The 19504-nt window shown below is 38.6% G+C and overlaps 1 long non-coding RNA gene across 2 annotated transcripts; it reads right to left on the bottom strand.

The window, feature by feature from the left end:
* Positions 1-14580: 14580 nt before the first annotated feature.
* LOC105667350 (uncharacterized) lies at positions 14581-19433 on the bottom strand. Of its 2 annotated transcripts, XR_001099912.2 has the most exons (6): positions 18998-19433; positions 18315-18911; positions 17785-18168; positions 17527-17689; positions 17101-17446; positions 14581-16971 (listed from the first exon to the last, which is right to left on the bottom strand). It is a non-coding gene; the product is annotated as an uncharacterized lncRNA (long non-coding RNA). The 2 variants fall into 2 exon arrangements; XR_001099911.2 differs by having other exon boundaries at positions 17101-17689; positions 18998-19431.
* Positions 19434-19504: the final 71 nt, after the last annotated feature.

Genomic DNA, 19504 nt, shown 5'->3' with positions numbered 1-19504 from the left:
CACCGATATTGAATTATAATCGCCGGTATTGGCGGCGGAAAATGCGATAACTTACGTATAATATATCGCGCGTGTACAGACAGCGACTCACTGTCCCGCGTATTTAATTTAGAATAAATTCGCGTAACTCGATAAATCTAGCATATCGATTACACCATCGGGTTTTCCCAAGCGTCCTTTTCTGGCATCATGAATGTTGCATCGCACCGCCGCCGCTGCATGATCCACGTAGCGGAAGCGTCCGTCAACGGCGTCAGCAGAAACACGGGTATCGGACAAAGCGTAATTCGGGGTATGCATTTTGCAGCAGGATTGAATTATGCCCGGCGAGAGCGGCATCCAAGACGCCGCGCGACCACAAGCGAAATCGAATTTTGCATATCTTAGCAACGGCATTACTGGCCGATCGTCGAACTACAGCCGGCGAGTAGACGATGGACGGATCAGGGGGCTACATACCTCGATGCATTATAAACCTCTTACACGCGATGTTCCATTATCGCAGAACTTGCTTTTAAAGCAATTACAAGACCCAATGGTAGCTTGCCTTCGACAAACAAGAGCGAGTACCATAATTTGTCGTAAGTTTACGATATTATATGTTAAATGTCTTAGCAAACGTGTCTCGGCAACTTCCGACATAGCGAATAATCGAATATTTCCAGTAGTATTGATGATTTTTTTTTTTTTTTTTTCATCAATTACAAGAGCGTTTACCCTTTCGTTGCGTCAAACGCGATTCTGCTTTTATCTCCGTACACACTTTAATTCAATTTTTATGGACAACCGGAATGGTTTACCAACTCGCGATCATCATGAGAAAAGGGCAAACGGTCTTTGTGGCTTGCGCACCTAAAATGGCTACGGACGAGCAACGATTCCTCGGATAATTGCGTTTCCATTGTGGATCGGTGGTTACAGCAAAAACCTGGTTAGAACGCTCGAAACCAATCGCTGAGAGGAAGGAACGTTTTCGTCGACTTAGCAATTAAACTTCCGAGGAATCTCGGCGTCGTTCGACGCGTTATTAAACGTTTTCTTGCGCTAGAGGCCACTATGATTACGTTGTAGTAGCCACTTTCGGAAACTATCGTCCGCACAAGAACATCGACTAGAAAACAATTAGATTAGTAATTTCTCTGCACTTTATTCGCGTCCACCCTGAAGATATAATTGGCAAAACACGAGAAGCCGTAGTGGATAATGTTTTTGCAAAATATTCAAGATGGAGCGTTATTGCTAATTTACATTAAATTCTAATCTCATACCTGTTAAATTTACATACCTGTTTAATTTCTCTCTACTCTAAATTAGACAATTATTGATCACACAATTAAATTTTCATATATTTATAATTAGAATACTTTTCATATATTTGCCATTAAATTGTGAGATATTTTTTTCCCCTGAATTTTTGACGCGGATTCCCAGAAGTGATCAATAAATACTTTTCACTCTTTTTACGGCGGAGAATAAAACTGCGGCAAGACCAGCTTTGATACGCTATTTTTATATTACACAGAAACTGAAAGCTAAAAGGGAGAAAGAGAGAGAATCACGTACATTTGCAAAGCAACTGTAAAAATATATCGGCGAATATTGTGGAAATTGTATGCGATAATCTCGCGATTGCGGTGAAACAGTGTAGAATTTTCAATCCTGCCTCGTCGATCAAGAGAGGATCTGTATTTGGGCGGGCTTCCAATCTACAGCCCATTTACCGCGGATGATAGTAATTCGGTAACTGCGGAATATACTGGCGCTTCATCCGAAGCGATATTGTAATCACTCGCGGAATCACGAGAAGAAATTCTCCACGTCGTGTTTTCATCGTTGATGACGTTTTTAATATTGAAGAAAGTACAATCGATACTTTTTATCGCGGCAATCCAATCGCGCAGTTGCAAAGACGGGGACATGTACGCGGTTGGGCATGCTCGCCAAGAGTATAAATTTTCTTCAGACACAATATTACCAATGTTCGTGCATTTGCCTCATTATGCGGCAACGCGCTTGCAGCTATGTTCTTGCGACTGGCAAATCCGGGATCAGTCGCAACGCGTATTGCAGTTCCCGCTGCCGCTCGAATCCGTGTTTCTTTGACCGAGACTTGACTGGTTATAATCAAATAGACTGTTTGCAAATGTTTTTATAGAGCTTTTACTGAGTATACTGGCGAGTAAAGAGCGACGTCGAGCAACTCAATCGAATGTATATCGTTCCGTCGGTATCAGCAAAAAATCGAATAAACTCCTGTCCGACTGGCTCAACAAATTTCAGTTTCACAGGCCGAGAATTTCGTACTTACGTGACCTGGGTGCGCTATCGTAGCTTCCTCAAATCTTCCGGCAACCGCCGCCGGTGTGAGTGCTCAGGTCGTGTCGCCCGCATTAACCTCACTATCGGAAATGTTCCGTGCCGCGTTACTTCGTACAGTATCGCGGCATGCGAAAAGGTGGTAGGGCGAAAGAGAAACGGAAAACGCTGATATAAATCATACAACTCATTAGATACGGCGGGGCCCGCGTGCGAGGCGCCGAGATCAAGATTTCAACTTATTTGCTCATTTTCGGTGCTCGATTTGAGAATCGCATATTTGACTTGTACGTTTTATATGAATATTTAGTATTTGCAAGTACACGCGTGCTTCCGAAGCATTCCTTCTCGCGCGACTACGAGTGTGTACTCATCTTGGAAAAATATTTTCAGAGAATCCATACGCGAGAAACTACATACGTCCGCGATATTTTAACGATTTCCGCCGGGCCGTTTGCAGTATCGTTTGAACGGAAGAAAAATCCATACGGGAAACGCGAAACTTTTAAAAGAAACAAAGCGACTACGGGGCCGCATAAGGCTGCATTTTGTTTTTAGAGACTCCAACAGGGGGACCGGAGAGCGATGTGCCTCTGGTATTTGCCTCGCGTAAACAGACTGGCTCGTGTTTAATCATCCTCGCTTCTGCGCGATAGCGGCTGTCACAAACAATACGCATCGACGTCTGCACTTCGATTGTGATATTTATTCAGGTAGTCGCGAGACAGGAAGAAGATGACTTCAAAGAAAGTAAAATTCCTTTGAATGCAAGATCAGCGTGAGCCTCGATGATCATCGAGAACGGGGAGAAGCAATCGAGAATCCCGCTGAGAGAAGGCAAACAGGCATCAGAAATATCTCGAAACGTTCATTTTGTGGCGCAAAGAAGACGAGCAGTTATTGAGATAAAATGACTTCATTAATGGACGTCCCTGTGATATTGCGGTCCTTGAAGGGAGAGCTGGAATAACTCCTGATTCGAGTAGCACGAAGCTCCTGCGCGAAACTTCTGCTCGAAAGAGGAGAACTTTCGAGCCATCGAAAAAAAGGAAAGTGAAAAACGTGAGATACGAATCAATGAAGCTTTTAGAGATACCGCCGAAGTAAGACGAGGAAAAAGGTGACCAAGACTCGCAAGTCAGAGACGAGATGAGAAAAAGAAGCCAGTGAAGTTCAGTAGGCTCGGAAGAAGCGGATTATGCAAATCTTCGACGACGGGCGCTGAAGCCGAGAAAGAGATGGCGGCGCTGATAAGAAGTTCGCTCTCAAGTGAAAGTAAGTATTAGTAGAGGATATCAGTAATTGGATTTAGCGGATGCTTACATATTCCAGCAAATCTCGCAAATCTCGAAGTGTTTCGCTTTGAAGCGTCTTTAAACTGCGAAAATTACAGCAAACAGAAGATTACTCATCGCATTCCCGAAACTATACTTGTAAATAATTAACCGTACTAAACTATGCGGAAGAGTTTTGTACAATTGCAAGTGCGAAGTATTTTAAACGCTTAATTGCGTCGCTCGACAACGAGAGCGCATTGAAATATCTGATGATACAAAAGTAAGAAAAAGGGGAGAAGATGTAATGCTTTTGAATAAATAAATGCGTGCAAGAGATATAATTCATCCATTATTAATCTCATGTATTAAGCTCCGCCGTTATCCTCGTAAATTCTCGTATATCGAAGTTGCTACTACAGAAGCGCACCTTTCTTTCCCCCCGTATTCTCTACTTTCGCCCCATCTCCTCATGCTCTTTATACTCCTCTTCGCCACCACTAGTTACAAGGTGCGCGTCCGCAACTTTGTTAACTTTGTCGGCGACCAAGAGTATCGTAGTTGCGGAGCCATAATTTATTTCTCTGCTTCTTGTTAAGGTAAGAGGAAGGCGATTAACTTTGTCAAAGCGATGGAAGGCAAATTCACCGAAAGAAAAGTCTTAACAAAGAAGTGGGCTAAAAGTACAGAACGATGTGCATTACCGTACATTTCGAGAGTTTGGTTTGTCCCACGCCGTAAAGTGGAAGATTAAAACGAAGTTGAATTAAAACACCTGTAATAAGAATCTCATTTTACAAGTTTTAAATTATACATTCGCGAGTTAATTAATTTGCAGAATTAAACATATTAAAATAAAACTAAGCAGCTTTGCTTTTTTAGTTGATTTAAGGTAGAATGCAGTTGTGCTGCAAAATTTTTCACGATGGCAACCGTATCGAGAGGTGTTGCGCTAGATCGAAGAGAAAAAGAGGAAATGTGAACGGGAGATGTATGAAGGATGAACAAAGGGATCAAAAGGCTGAAACGGATGACGCTCAAGGTCTGTGTAGCTTCGTAAAGGCGAAGTCCTCGGGACAGAATACGTAATCGCAGCCTCTTATAAGTGGTGCAGCCTTGTACCCGGGGATTTTTCTTCCTCGGAAATCCGTGGTTCGAGACCTGCGTGACACCAACGACGTGAGAAGGATCTAAAGGATCTAAAACGGAGCGCGTGATTCCGATATTCTCGCAGCTCTTCGCAAACGGAATCCGTTCCCCATCTAAGAAGAGCCATCTTTACTAACGAATCGATATACTTCGATAATTAACTTTTTATCGAGATTTTCTGTTTAAAGAGAAAACAGCGTTTCACGATCGAGACAATCTCGCTGTACAAATATATATACAGGGTAAGGCAAAAGTATGGAAACCCCCGAATAAGTTTTGAGGAAGGCATTTTACGACAAAATGTTAAATACAAAAGTTTTAGGAAATTTCTCTGGCTTTTCAATGGTGATCTTGGATTTGACCTTGCCCGTGACCTTGAAGGTCATTTGAAGGTCAGAGTAATTTTTTTAAATGGAAACCCCTATTTTTTATTCCAAAATCTAATAGCTGGTGTCAAGAGCTTTTCAAAACACTATAATGAAGTTATTTTTCATTAAGTACTTTTCGAGTTATGAGGCTTGTAAATTACAGTATTTTGACATAAAATACAAAATATCTTGTAAAACATTCAATTTTTGGGAATTTTACCTTAATACTTTTATGCATAAAATAATGAGACGAATCAATTGATATAAAGAAAACACATTGGTTTCAAAAAAAAGTATGCAGTTGCATGTTGCAAACTACATATTTTTTCTTGAAAGCAACTATGTGTTTTCTTTATACCAATTGATTCGTCTCATTATTTTATGCATAAAAGTATTAAGGTAAGATTCCCAAAAATTGAATGTTTTACAAGATATTTTGTATTTTATGTCAAAATACTGTAATTTACAAGCCTCATAACTCGAAAAGTACTTAATGAAAAATAACTTCATTATAGTGTTTTGAAAAGCTCTTGACACCAGCTATTAGATTTTGGAATAAAAAATAGGGGTTTCCATTTAAAAAAATTACTCTGACCTTCAAATAACCTTCAAGGTCACGATCAAGGTCAAATCCAAGGTCACCATTAAAAAGCCAGAAAAATTTCCTAAAACTTTTGTATTTAACATTTTGTCGTAAAATGCCTTCCTCAAAACTTATTCGGGGGTTTCCATACTTTTGCCTCACCCTGTATATATATATACGCGCTATATACGTCTTTCGTGCAAGTGTCGAAAATTTACAGTTATGATAGTCTGTAATAAAAATAATCTCTACAGCTTATATTAGGTTTTTATGGTCCGATAAAACAGTTACACCGCGCTTATATATAAGATAGCGATTCAGGATTGTCACATTTTACGCGGTTCATGATGTCGGAACCGCTTAGCCTTAGGATCGTGAGGTTAAAGGAATCCACCCTTTTGAAGACCCCGGGGCGGACTTGCGTGACGCCAACGACGTGAGAGGGATTTAAAGAACGCGCATCTTTCCATTCATTGGCCGTCTTGGTAAACGGATTTGAAATTTTCGCCAGGTTTTCGAAAGGAAAAATATTATCATCGCGCGACGATAAACCGATGTCTATATGTTTTATAAGCCTCCTTTACATCTATATCGTTGTCGCTCGTGTTTCCTCGACATTTTCTCTAATGTCACGTTGGGGATTGAAAAAAGAAAGGGGCGAGAAATATTGTAAATTTGTCAGCGACCATCTCTCTGAAGAGGAAACGTTGCATGCCGCGGGAAAAGCCGAAAAGGTTTTATTTCGTCAGGCCAAATTCGCTCATCTCGCTGCCGGATGAGCGGCGAAACGAGTGTTGGCTTCGTGAAATTGTACGCCGGTCCGCGACCTCGTTTGCACTTAACTGCCAACTAGGATGTCGCGCGATATTGCCATTTCCGACCGTGGAAAGACAAATAATGTAGACGCACCGACGTTATTTCGACGGCGAGTCGCGCGCGCGCGCGGGTCGCAACAAGATTTTCCCGAGAGACCGCGCATTCTTGCTACTGAAATATGAAAAGTTATTAAAAAAAAACACACAATAAAAAACAACGCATTGTTAATAGCGTCAACGGTCTTAAGAGGATTTTTTCCCCCGCAATTGCATCAGCTCCTCGCGATACCGCGGATAACGCTCGGATATTTGCGTAATAAAAATTTTTACCTTTTTTATAAATGCAGGTTGCATAAATTGCACGTTATAAACTCAGGCACATACGAAGTAAATTTTACCACTCGGGCGATCTCGACTTGAAGTTAGAACAACGTCACTTATAAAGTCTACCCTCGTCACTCGTGGGAATTAAAGTTGTGACGCTTATTAAGAGACTGCTTGTTAACGGCGTATGGATAATGAATATTTACTCGTCAGCGCGCCTCTTCCGCGATAAGAATATTTAAGTAGAATAAAAGCTGCTGCATTTTAAACAGCGGAAGAATGAAAGAAGTAGGTATGTTCTCGAGAAACACAAATTCTAATTTATTACATATTAAGTGTCCTTCCGACACGTTTCTCAAAATATGTACTGAAAATATGTGTTATTTAAGCTGATGTTTAAATTCTTTGAAGAATAAATATAAATAAACAGTGTATTATGTTGTAAACATTTAATTCGCACGAGATGTAATAATTTAATTATGAAATACATTGTTTGCAATGCACTGTCAAATATTTGAATAAAATAATATAATGTAAAATTATTGAGAAAAAAACTAAAGCGTGCAGCGGAAAAGCAAATTGAAATAAACATTATGTACATTTGCGAAAAATTATTCTGGAACGGAAAATTCAGAAACAAAATATTTACTGTCGCGGAAATCAGCTCAAGCGCTTATTACGAATGTTTTGTTTTACCGCCGGAATTTTTGCGCGCCGGAAACGCGTTTTGCTCCGACGGGACACATGAAAACAGTATGCATGCGCGATTAGCATTTCTGAACTACCTTCGCCGTTGCTTCGTATTCAACTTGTCGGAGCCGCAACCAATCAGCACCTAGTCTCGGCGTATGAATGAAAGATTCACCGCGTCGGCAAGCAATTCAACACTTGTCTTGTGTATAATCCGCGGCAGGCAAATGATATTCAGCTTTCACAGCTCTCCGGGGATCAAAAAGCTAAACTAGTTCCGTATCTAATTTTCCCCGCGAATTTGTCCTGAATTAATTAAAATTAATGGGCCATCGAAGGGATCGTAGAAACAAAAACTACCGCAGTTTTGAGAACGAGAGTGAGATAAGTCAAAGACATGAGAGATGAATGCGCCAAGTTTGTCAGTATTTAATCCCGACGCCAATTTTAACCGCGAATGGATCAACATTATATGCGTCCGCAGCGTGGAGATAATTACAATTTACATTTCGAGAGAGTTTGGATGCAAATGCGTATTTATTCTGGGCAAATAAAGACCGCTAAATTTACGCATAAGCGATCATATATCCACTACACTTGAAGGATTCCCGTCGACATGCAATTATTACCTGCATAAGCGAACAAAGTGATTATATTTGCCTCGATATTGTGCACTTCAATATGGGCGTAATAATATTGTAACGCTGTAAAGCGAATCACCAAAAAGGCATCAAGTTGTTTATTCGCCAAAAATCGATAATCGACACGTAAAATTAACCGCAGAAGCAGATACGCATTATTCCATATTACAAAATCGCATAATCGGATATTGCTCGAATATGCTCGACGCATCAAATATGGTCGAAAAATACTCATAATTTTTTAAACAATTTCGTAAAATATAAATCTTTCTATACAATATTTGTACAGAGAGTTTTGTATTAATTTTGTATATTTATGCAAATAACGAATGTCTGGACATAAAGAGACACGATCGCACCAGTTGTGTGCTTTTCTTTTATAAAACGAAGCGTAATTGAGAACAAGAGGGGGAAAAAAAAGTCGCCGAACTCGGGTAAAACTAACCCGGCGCGTAATCGAGTTGCCGGACAAAAAGGCAGGCGGACAGCAATCGTTTCTCGCAATGGACGGTAGAAAATCCTACGGTTGGATAAAATACTGGCTTGCGATCGGCGCGCGCGTCTGTGACGTCTCGCAAAGCCGGTCGGTGGACGGCGCGCCCGGCACTCGGCTGAGAGAATGTAATTACCGATTTAATTAATTGGACTTACGGGCGACGTAGAACAAAGTGGCTCGCACTTCGCCGACGCGGCTCGGCAGCCACGCCGAGTTATCTCCAAGTGGACACTGTTTGGCGATGATAACAATGGAAGTGTATCAATTATGAGCGCCGGCATTGTGCTCGCCCGCTCGTGCCGCTTTCGCAAGTAATTCCATTGTATCATCGAAACCGACAGAGAAGATACGCCGGCTGCGGCCGTTTATACGCCAGCCTTCCCCCCCCCCTCCAACCGCGCGACGATAACGATTAAATCGCAGCAGCCACCGAACTACCGCGCGAACTCCCAATTCAGATGCAACTTTGGAGCACGCCTTTGTGCACTTGTCGCAGCACTCTTCCGCGGTAAAATGATTATTTTAAAGTACGGCGGTTTGCTGCTTACCGCACTCGAGACTCGAAATTTCACCAGTCGTGAGTAAGAAAGTTGCGGGTGATGAGTATTTTACCCGATAAACTTGCGAGTTAAAAATTAAACCTGGCACCGTCAATTTTGCATTTTAAAGCAATTTTGGAATCTGATCGTTGAATATATCGATCGAGAAGTCGACAGCTACATTTAAATGGGGATTTGTATCAGAGACAGATATTAAATAATTTTTATGATATGGACAACTCTAGAGAAAAACACACAATGTTTGCGTTAGAATATTCGTTTGGGAAACATGGAATAGCATGCAAAGTCACAGCTTCCCGGTTTTATTTTGGTTTCATTCATCGCAGAGCATATGCGCGGTAATAATCCATGCCGCAGCGCGGTTTACAATTTATAAATATCACTTAAAATCTATGTACACGGGGTTTTTGGGGTGAAAAAAAATTTTTTTGGTACTCGCAAAAAAATTTTATTATTCTCTGTATTTTTTCCATCGGACAAAAAACGCTAGCTCATTTTTCACCACTGACACGCGCGAAACCAAGTACCGCGACTAGGGCGGTCCTCGGATAATATTGACACACGGAGGGTTGGATGAGGTGAGAGAGAAAGAGAGAGAGAAAGAAAGGTGGAATAGATAGAGAGAGAGAAAGAAAGGTGGAATAGATGGAGAGAGAGAGAGAGAGAGAGAGAGAGGGGGGGGGGGAAAGGGAAGGGGCGAACGAGCTGCGCGAACGTATCTCATGTATGTATTTCACACGGGGATGTTTACATCGAGCATCGTTGCTTCAATGTCCCTCCCGTGGCCGTGAATTAATGTTGATGTACACGAAACGCGGAAAACGGGCGTATACATTTCATTAATAAAAACTATCACGCCGAAGATTAATTATTATGGAAATTCACTTTTAATTAATTTTACGACCACGCGAATGCATAATTTTTCTCTCGCCTGACGCGTATCGCAACGCTGAATTCACGGCAGAGAAAATACGCGCGGAATAGCGATATGAGCAACGATCGATTTACTTGGCCTCTCCGTCGTATCCGATTAAATTGGCAATGCGCGGCGTGGAAATCGTCGTCGTTCCAACGATACTGAAGTGTCATAAGTGTCAGGGGGAATGGAATTAATTCTACTCAATACATCGATAATTAATATCTATCGTTATTCCAAATCGCGGATAATTAATGCAATCCCGATCAAATATTCGGACATTACTGACGGTCAATTCCCCGACAATGGGTATCTCGCGTTCGCATAAATTCTGCATTAATTTAATGGGTCCGAAGTGTCAGGTATTATCTCGCATATCCTAGATCGCCGTCGCCGCCGCCGCACGAGAATGATCTTCCGCGCAACCGAGTAATACCAGTAATTGGAATCCGAACATGCGTTTTGGCCAGTAAAGACGTCGGTCAAATAAGATCGCGTTTAATCGAGCGAGACCCCCCCCCCCCCCCGGCTTTTGTCCCGTCCGATATTGAATTATTAAGCGCAGCTCCCTCAACGACCCCCGTCTATTTTAACATCGCCGAGCAATCTCGAAATTCCGTGAGGATTTGGTTAACGAAAAGGTTAAGACAAAGGCATACTGCGGGTTGCGTTACGGGCGCGAGGAGACAACCTTCTGCTCGGCGCTCTGGAACAGGGATCGCCTCCTCCTCACAGATTTCGGATAATATTGACACTGGGCAGAGGGTTTGTCGTAGACGGACAGGCGGCGTATAATTCACGACGACGGCGGCTGTTTACGCGGCGTGTACAAGCTCGCGTCCTCGACGAGCCGCTGCTAACGATGTTCGCACCCCGCTCGCTTTAACAAGTCGACGAATAATTCAGTGCTTTAATTACGACGTATACCCCGAGGGTAGCTCAATATTGCAAACGGCACGACGTGCCAGTCGGTAATGCTTCTTCACTGTCGGTTAGGCGCCCGTGAACACGCGCGTATACATATATGTATGTATAAATAGATTCGTATCCGGCGAGCCCTGTCGAGAACATTCGTTCGAACTTTTCCTATTTCTCAACGCCGCCCTCTCTCCGCTTCCCTCGCCGCTTTATTACAGCCGCTCGACTTCGAATTGACCCGACGATCGCGAGAAGTATCGTTTCCAAGATCGGTAAACGTATTGTTTTTCATTTCGCCATCCCGGAAACCGCAACAAGCTCGGCACTTCTCGAAAAAGATGAACAATTGTCTCGAGATATCCGAAGCTTGATGTAAAAATAACAACAATGTTTTCCTCGGAATTGCAATATTTCATTATTACGTGTGATCATTTTCCTTCGCGAGAAAGTATCGCGATAAGCGATATCGGAACGACGAGCAACGCTTATTCTTACACGATCACGTAAATAGCCGTGATGCACGGCCAAAAGTCAGGGCATCATAATTTCTCTACTGAATAAAGGGAAATTTCGATGGCACGTCATAATTCTCCAGTCTCTTTCTCTCTCTCTCTCTCTCTCTCTCTCTCTCTCTCTCTCTCTCTCTCTCTCTCTCTCTCTCTCTCTCTCTCTCTCTCTCTCTCGGAAGCGCTCCCAAAATCGGTATTTGGCCGTCTACCCAACGTGCCTCGGCATAGTCATTATTTACAGACAGAGATTTAATAAGCACGAGAGCTCTTTGAATCCGTGCGCATGCAACGAATTCTTATTCAAAATCCATATTCTACATTTCCGGTGTGTTCGTATGTGTGTGTGTAATGCCATGTCTGAAAGCGAATGTAAATAGCAATTTATAAGGTTACTTCATATTTTCTCATTGCTTTTTAATCTTTTCCGTTTCTTTTTATCGCAGTAAAAGAATTATCCGTGTAACTCACTTCTCAGCGAGACATACTTGATTCTCGTAAATCTTTGGACTTAATGAATATTCAACAGGAAATACGAACGCGCGATACGACGATGGAAAAAAGATTATCTTTCCTGTTTATCGATATTCTTGACGCCGGAATTACACAGCCTGTCGATACAGCTCCGTTCTATAAATTCACGCGACTTGTCTGCCACTTTTTCGTCGATCATCCAATTATTCTCGATGGAGTGGATAAAACGCGCAATCGCCGCGCACTGCTCGCGCAGAACGACCCCACTACGCCGTTATATTGCATCCTAACGTGGAAAGAATGGTCAAAGAGAGAGCCGATTGAATCCTCTGATACTTTGGCAACGAAGGAAATTCTAAGAAAACTCCAGAAAGAATAAAATATCGAAATGAAAGAGAAGAGCGCCAGAAATCAGCGATGGATATCAAACATTACTGTTATTTCAATGTCTTATGATAATGGAAAAAGTAATGAAGAAAGCTCGTTCGATTTCCCAGTGAAAATAAAGATATTTCAAATGACGCTATTGGATCATCGCGCGTATGAAATGCGTACTTCGCAAAAGTCTCGGTTTTACGACACGTTTTCATTACATAAATGTCTTCGGCTAATTAAGCGTTATATATCATGTTTAATATGATATTATCCTCTTAACAATACTTTACTTTCTGCGAGACATTTGCAATTTCTCAAATTACAGTGGAAACGTGGAGGAAATTAGAAAACTCACATCATTCTATTATATTACTTTGTAACTGATATAAAAATTAAAATTAAAAGGATACCGTAAGAGAGAAATACGTTGTTGCCTAACATCATTCCACTCCTTTTATTATCCCGTAATAATTTATCCTGCAAATATTTATCACACTCCGTTTCCTTATTCTTTACATCTCGAGTTTAACAGCGGCGTAAAATGCGCCGTCCACATATTTCCCGCCGTTCAATTATTCCCAATCGATCGAACACTCGGATGCGTCGTGGCACGTCCGAGAACGATCCCGCCGCGGCATGCCGCGACACAAGGAAAGTCCTTCAGGAAGCACTGATTTGAATCTATACGGTCTGTAAAGTTCATTAGATTTAAATATTTATGAGATGGGCGCGGACCGCGCAGGAGTACAAGACTCCGGGTCAATTTGGTGGCGCAGAGAAAACGACTTCGATTCTTTAGTCCCGCGGGGGAGCGCGATGCAGCGGATGCCGCATCTTTCCTGAGCGAAAACTTTTCCAACCGCGGATTACGAGAGGAGAGACTACTCCCGAAGACAAATGGCGGATTTAATTGGCCGGACCGCTCTACGAATTGGAAGTCTTGCCAGGCGTCGCACAAAACAACCAGCGTCGGCGGATTGGTTGCATAATGCGCGCGGTCGATTTTACTTTCAGATCGCGTATTGTTTATTCCGCGTCCCTCGCGTCTCCGCGCGACGCGCAGTATCTGTCTCGTTCTTGCTCACGCAGGCTATCGATAATAAGCGCGCTTCCCTGGTTATCGATAACGCGGCGATCGAATTTCGAAGTCGACGTCGATACTCCGCTTCTTCGACCGCGCTGCAGCGGAGTAACTTTAATCGAAATGCCGTCAAGGGAAGTCGTTATTTTTCCAGCTTGGCGGATTATCGATGATACCCATTGACAGTCGGTTCATCGATAATCAGGGAAAGACGATGGATGGAGAGCTCTACAGAGAGACGAGAAGGGCAATACGAAAAATCTCATGAAAGCCAGAATTCGCCGCGCACGGAACGGCGCTCCCCGACGGTACGTATCACATATTTACGATCAATCCGGAAGTAAGGCCGTAAACGATGGTAGCGCATGGACGGATACGATACTGTAGCAAAAAAGAGCCGGTTGACTGTACAGTTATGAACGTACCGGACATAAATTTGTCTCCGGTCGGAGATTAAACGCGGCTTCCTACAACGCACCGCGTTCCGCGAAATTCGTGAAATCCCTACACACGCGCGGAAAGCTGGGGTGCCTCTCGCGGGACTCGATCGCCGGCGAGTGCGGTTTGATGGGCGGAGCAATAAAACTTTGGCAACGGTGTAAATCAACCGACTTCGGGACCCGGAGAATTCCAACACCGAGAGCCTACCGCGGACCTTTACTAGGACAACGTGGCGGTCTCCAGCCGAGATCTTCCACGTCAGAATTCGGCCGAAAACCATAGATCTCTGCGGTCTCTCACTCGAAAGACTCGCGTTCCAATTTCACGAACTCTCGCCGTCGACTAAATAAAAAATTTTTGAATTTTTCTCCACGTTGCGTCTTTAGTGTCAGCAAAATCGAGCGACGACATTTACTGCCGCAAACTTCGGGAAAATACATATAATGAGGTGTCGCGTTACTGTAGAGCATGTCTTAAGACGATGTGTTATTATAAAGCGGGACGGTATCATTATCGGTGCTCGCTTGTAATCATTAGTAGCAAAGTTATCATACGCTGCTATTTTAGAACTTTTACTTAACTGTTACTCGAGTCTATATGTAGAAATAATAATTTAAAAGAAAACAAGTATTTAACTCATATTCTAACAATAATTATAGTGCAAAGTATATCTGATAAATCATTACTAAAATGTCATGATTAATAATACATTAACAATTTATTTTTATTTGATTTCTACACGTAGAAAATTTTATATATCAAAAATTACTATGTACAACAGTAATCGCGGACCGATAATTTTTATTATGTTCCACATGTGAAAAACATAGTAAAAATTTTTATAATTACTTCAAGGTCCGCGGCTACTGCCGTACATAGTAATTTTTGATATAAAAGTTTCTCTGTGTAGTGTTAATAGAAAAAAGGTAAAAGAAAACACTAAGTACACACGTCACAATCAAAACAGTATTGTTTTAATTCTACGAAAAATATTATCGTATAACAAATTTTATGAAAAAATAGTATATAAAAAATTATTTGACATAAAATTATCTATAAAGAAAGTTGTATATTCCACTATAAAAAAATTATTGTATATTTTGCATACAATAAAATATATCAGAAAATAGCGCCAAATGGAATCAAAAAACTATTTTTAAAAAATACTTTTTATATTGATAACAAGATATGTCTTCTCTCTCTTTTTCTCTCCCTCACCCCCCCCCCCTCCCCACCCTCTCACTCTCTCTCTCTCTCTTTCTCTCTCTCTCTCCTACAAGAATTTTATATTGAGTTGAATATCTGATTCATATTGTAATCGTAACTGCATTCACATAACTGTCTTCGCAAAGATTGCATTGCACGTGTAAATAATCATTCATTATTGAAATACAGCCACGTCCAATAAACTTTTCTATTTGTTTTTATATTTGGATGAATACTTTCCAAATGCGCAATTACGTTGCTATTGAGGAATATCATGATTGTGAATATTATGAAATATAAAAATGATACAAGTATTAATATAGTACAAGTTCAGTTTAGATAATTGTAGTAAACATACTTGTATTGCTAATATGTGTCGCAATGATCTTCATGTATTACAAAATGCTCTCAAAATATATCACATGGAAGCTCTTATCGACATTAACTATAGAACAGATTGGCGCGAGACATTATACACATCTTGACGCATTCTTTGTTCGAAATCGTGTAAAAAATCGAGATATTAAAATTGTTTTTAATACTAATTCAAACTTTTTATATTCACATTTACTCCTTCTACATATGTCAAAAGTTTTATAGAAATCATTTTCTGGTTTGGGAAGTTCACTAATAAGTGAGAAATAGTAAGTAATTGAATATTATAACAAAATAATAATCAATAAAATAGAAAAATTAATTAAATAAAGCATTAATAAAATAAAAGTAAAATAAATTTGAGCAAGTATATTAATAAGGATACATATTATTATTAATAAAAATACAGATTGCTATAATTCTGATATTACATTTATTATTATTTTCTGTTTATCAAATATAGAACATTTGACTATACATTTAATGTTTTGTTATTATTAGAACGATAAACAGGAAAAAATAAGAAATAAATTAACCGAACTTAAGAGTAAATTGGTATAGCGAATAAAAAAAATCACAATACATTTATTTTAAAATGCCATATTATTAATATTAATTTGTCAGTTTTGCACTGCATTGGTTACAGCCAAATCACACAATAATTTTAAAATCAGTACTAACCAAAAATCTAAAATAACATATATTCAATTTCATATAACATTTTGAGCATCTCCATAAAAATTATAATTCAAATTCAAATTACATAAAGTATGTAAAATAATAAAGATACATAAATATAAGAACATTATAAAATAAAATGAGAATCGATTATTTGGCACTGTTAGTTAATGAATAGTTGTAAAATTATATGCATGTTTGCAGAAAGTACATTGTTTGTTAAATCGTTTTACATTATAAACACAGATATTTGAATACACTTGTGTAATTATTATATAAAAATAATGTGGATTTATATAAAAATCGTTATTATTTTATATATATATAAAAATAAAAAGAAATATACACATAATATATATATTTTTTATTACTATAATATAATTTATATATACATTATTATACTACACATATATATGTATATATATATATATATATATATATATATATAATGTAACTGGCTGTATATAGTAATTAATATGCTAATTACACTTGTCATATATGACAGTTTCTTCAGATACTGCAAATCATTTATTATATATACCTCAAATCATATATATATACATATATATATACATATATATACATATATATATATATATACACATATATATATATATATATATAACGTTATTGCATGGTATATAATAAATAATATGCTAATTACACATGTCATAGATATGGCAGTTTCTCCAGATATCTCAGATCATTTAAGTCGTCATAGTCAAGATTGATGCTAGTTGTGATACTTGAATGTAAAACCTTTGTCAAATTTGGATGAGATAAATCTATGAGAATTTTTTAAATACTTATTAGAAAAGCATATTAATTATTTTATTGGAGGTATGCACACACTAAAAGTATATTAAGCTTGACTAAAGAAAAGTAAAAAGTTCAAATATAATATTATAGCTTACCGTTCTTTTTTTCTTTAACGTTGTGCACTTGTTGATTGCTCAGGCATATTGGTTTATCCTTGTGGATTTTGATTTTTTTTCAACACATTTGAATGTTTACTAAATATGTGATTACGTAAAGCACACAGACAAGCAACTTTAATCGTAGCATTAGTCAGTACACATCACAGTATCTTTATCAAGCTCTATAATATAGTTCCACATAAAACTCGATTGAAAATGTATTTCTAAATTTGCATGTATGTCATGTTTCTTATTTAAATGTGCATTCAGCATTTTGCTTGGAGTTGTGATCGCATATCTCTTATTACAATGATTACATTTCATGCGCGAATCGTCAGTTTTTCTGAAATAATCCCATTTCGGATGAACATTTCTATTCATGTCTACATTTGGATGGCAGCAATTTCTGAAATGCTTATTCACCTTCCTCATATCTCGGTACATCCAAATGGTTCGATTAGAACGTGGACACAATTTACATTGTGCTCGAAAATTCTTCAGATTTTCAAAATATTCCAACTCCCATTCTTCTTCATCGTTTGGTGTAGACATTCTGGCCGGCTTATGCAATGGTAATATCGAATAACTAAGTAAGAAGAAAAAAAGAACGAACGTGGTAACATATGATAATGCTTTAAAATTAATAAAAACTTCTAATATAATAGTATTAATAAAACTTACCGTTGCTTTTTCTTTATCGTCGTGTACTTGTTGATAGCCTAGGCACATTGGTTTCTGTTTGTATATCTGTGTGGTGTTGTTCTACTACGCGTGTGCCTAGATATCTTTCGAGTATATGTACTTGTTTATATGACACAAAGAACTAAACTTTCAGATCCAACCACACTCTTTGCAATGTGCGCAATAATCATCATGCTACCTATGCTTTAACTTGAAGCTCAAATGAGACATGCCATCTTCCTTTACAAGTATTTTATTATGAGATAAATGTCGTCGCCGTAAATGCATTCAAATATTTGTAATAAAATTGTTAATCGAGATTGTTGCTATTGCTGGTCCTGATATTTGAATGTACAATCGTTGTCAAATCTGTTCTAGATAAACCTATGAAAATTTTTTATAATATTTGTTAAAAAGACATGTTCATTGTTTGATTTGTGATATGTACATAATATACATATATAAGTTTATATTAAGTATTATTTAAGAAAAGTAAACATTATTAATATAATACTATTAATAAAAATTACCATTGTCCCTTCTTTAACATTGTGTACTTCTTGATAGCCTAAGTAGTTTCCTTTATATACACTCTTGTCTTGCTTTGATATATTCTTTCTTCCATTTATTTCTGTGGCTTCTGAATATGTGGTTGTTCAGGCGACAAGTAGAAATAAACTCTATAAACTCATAACATATATTACACCGCAAAGACTTATTGTACTCATCATGCTCTGACATATACCGACGAAAAAAGCTCATGTGATAAGATGTGTCTTCTTCTAGAATTCTATTGTGCTCAGTTAATAAATGTCTGCTTAATTCTGACGTTAACGTCGAAACTGGGAATAAATTACGACATAGAAAACATTGCACGTATGAATTTCTAATTCTGAATTTTTCATCTATCCAACGAGATTTAGCAATTGTTTGTATATATGGATGTTTTAGTTTGAAATGAAGATTCACGAATTGCATATCGTAATAAATAATTTTCGTATGAACTTTCATACACAATTGACATATTGCTTGATAATCTTGGCACTTTTTAAAGTATTTCCACTCCCATTCTTCTTCTTTGTTTGGTGTAGACATTTTGGCCATTTTATGCGATAGAGTGCAAATAACTAAAAAAGTAAAAAATAAAAAAAGCAACGTAAGATTAACTAATATTAATAAAAATTTCTAATATAATAATACTAATAAAACTTACCGTTGCTTTCCCTTTATCGTTCTATGCTTGTTGATGGCCCAGACACGTTTATTTCTCTCTGTTTACGATGTGTTATTCCACTGCTCATGTATATAGATGTCTTTCGAGCATGCGCTTGTTAGACCAGAAGAACTAACATAAGAATGAGCTTTAAGATCCGATCACACTCCATACACTGCACACAATAATTATCCTATGTAATATACTTCCATGTGTTTTCTTCCATATAAAGTTGGAACATTCTTCTTCTATAAATATTGTATGTCGCGATTAATGTGTAATTGACAATTTTATTGCAGCCAGATCCATTAAACTTTCCTATGTATGTTTTTATATTTGCATCTGTATTTTTGAAATGCTCATATATGTTGCTCATATTGCAATCATATAAGTAGCTGCTCACAATATACATTTTGCTTGAAAATTCATCAATTTTTCAAATTATTTCCATTCTCATTCTTACTTAATTGTTTTTATTTGATGAAGAGATTCTGACTGTTTTATGCG

Source organism: Linepithema humile, chromosome 1, assembly GCF_040581485.1.
Source record: "Linepithema humile isolate Giens D197 chromosome 1, Lhum_UNIL_v1.0, whole genome shotgun sequence".
Classification (NCBI taxonomy): domain Eukaryota; kingdom Metazoa; phylum Arthropoda; class Insecta; order Hymenoptera; family Formicidae; genus Linepithema; species Linepithema humile.
This window is presented reverse-complemented; position numbering and strand designations above follow the sequence as displayed.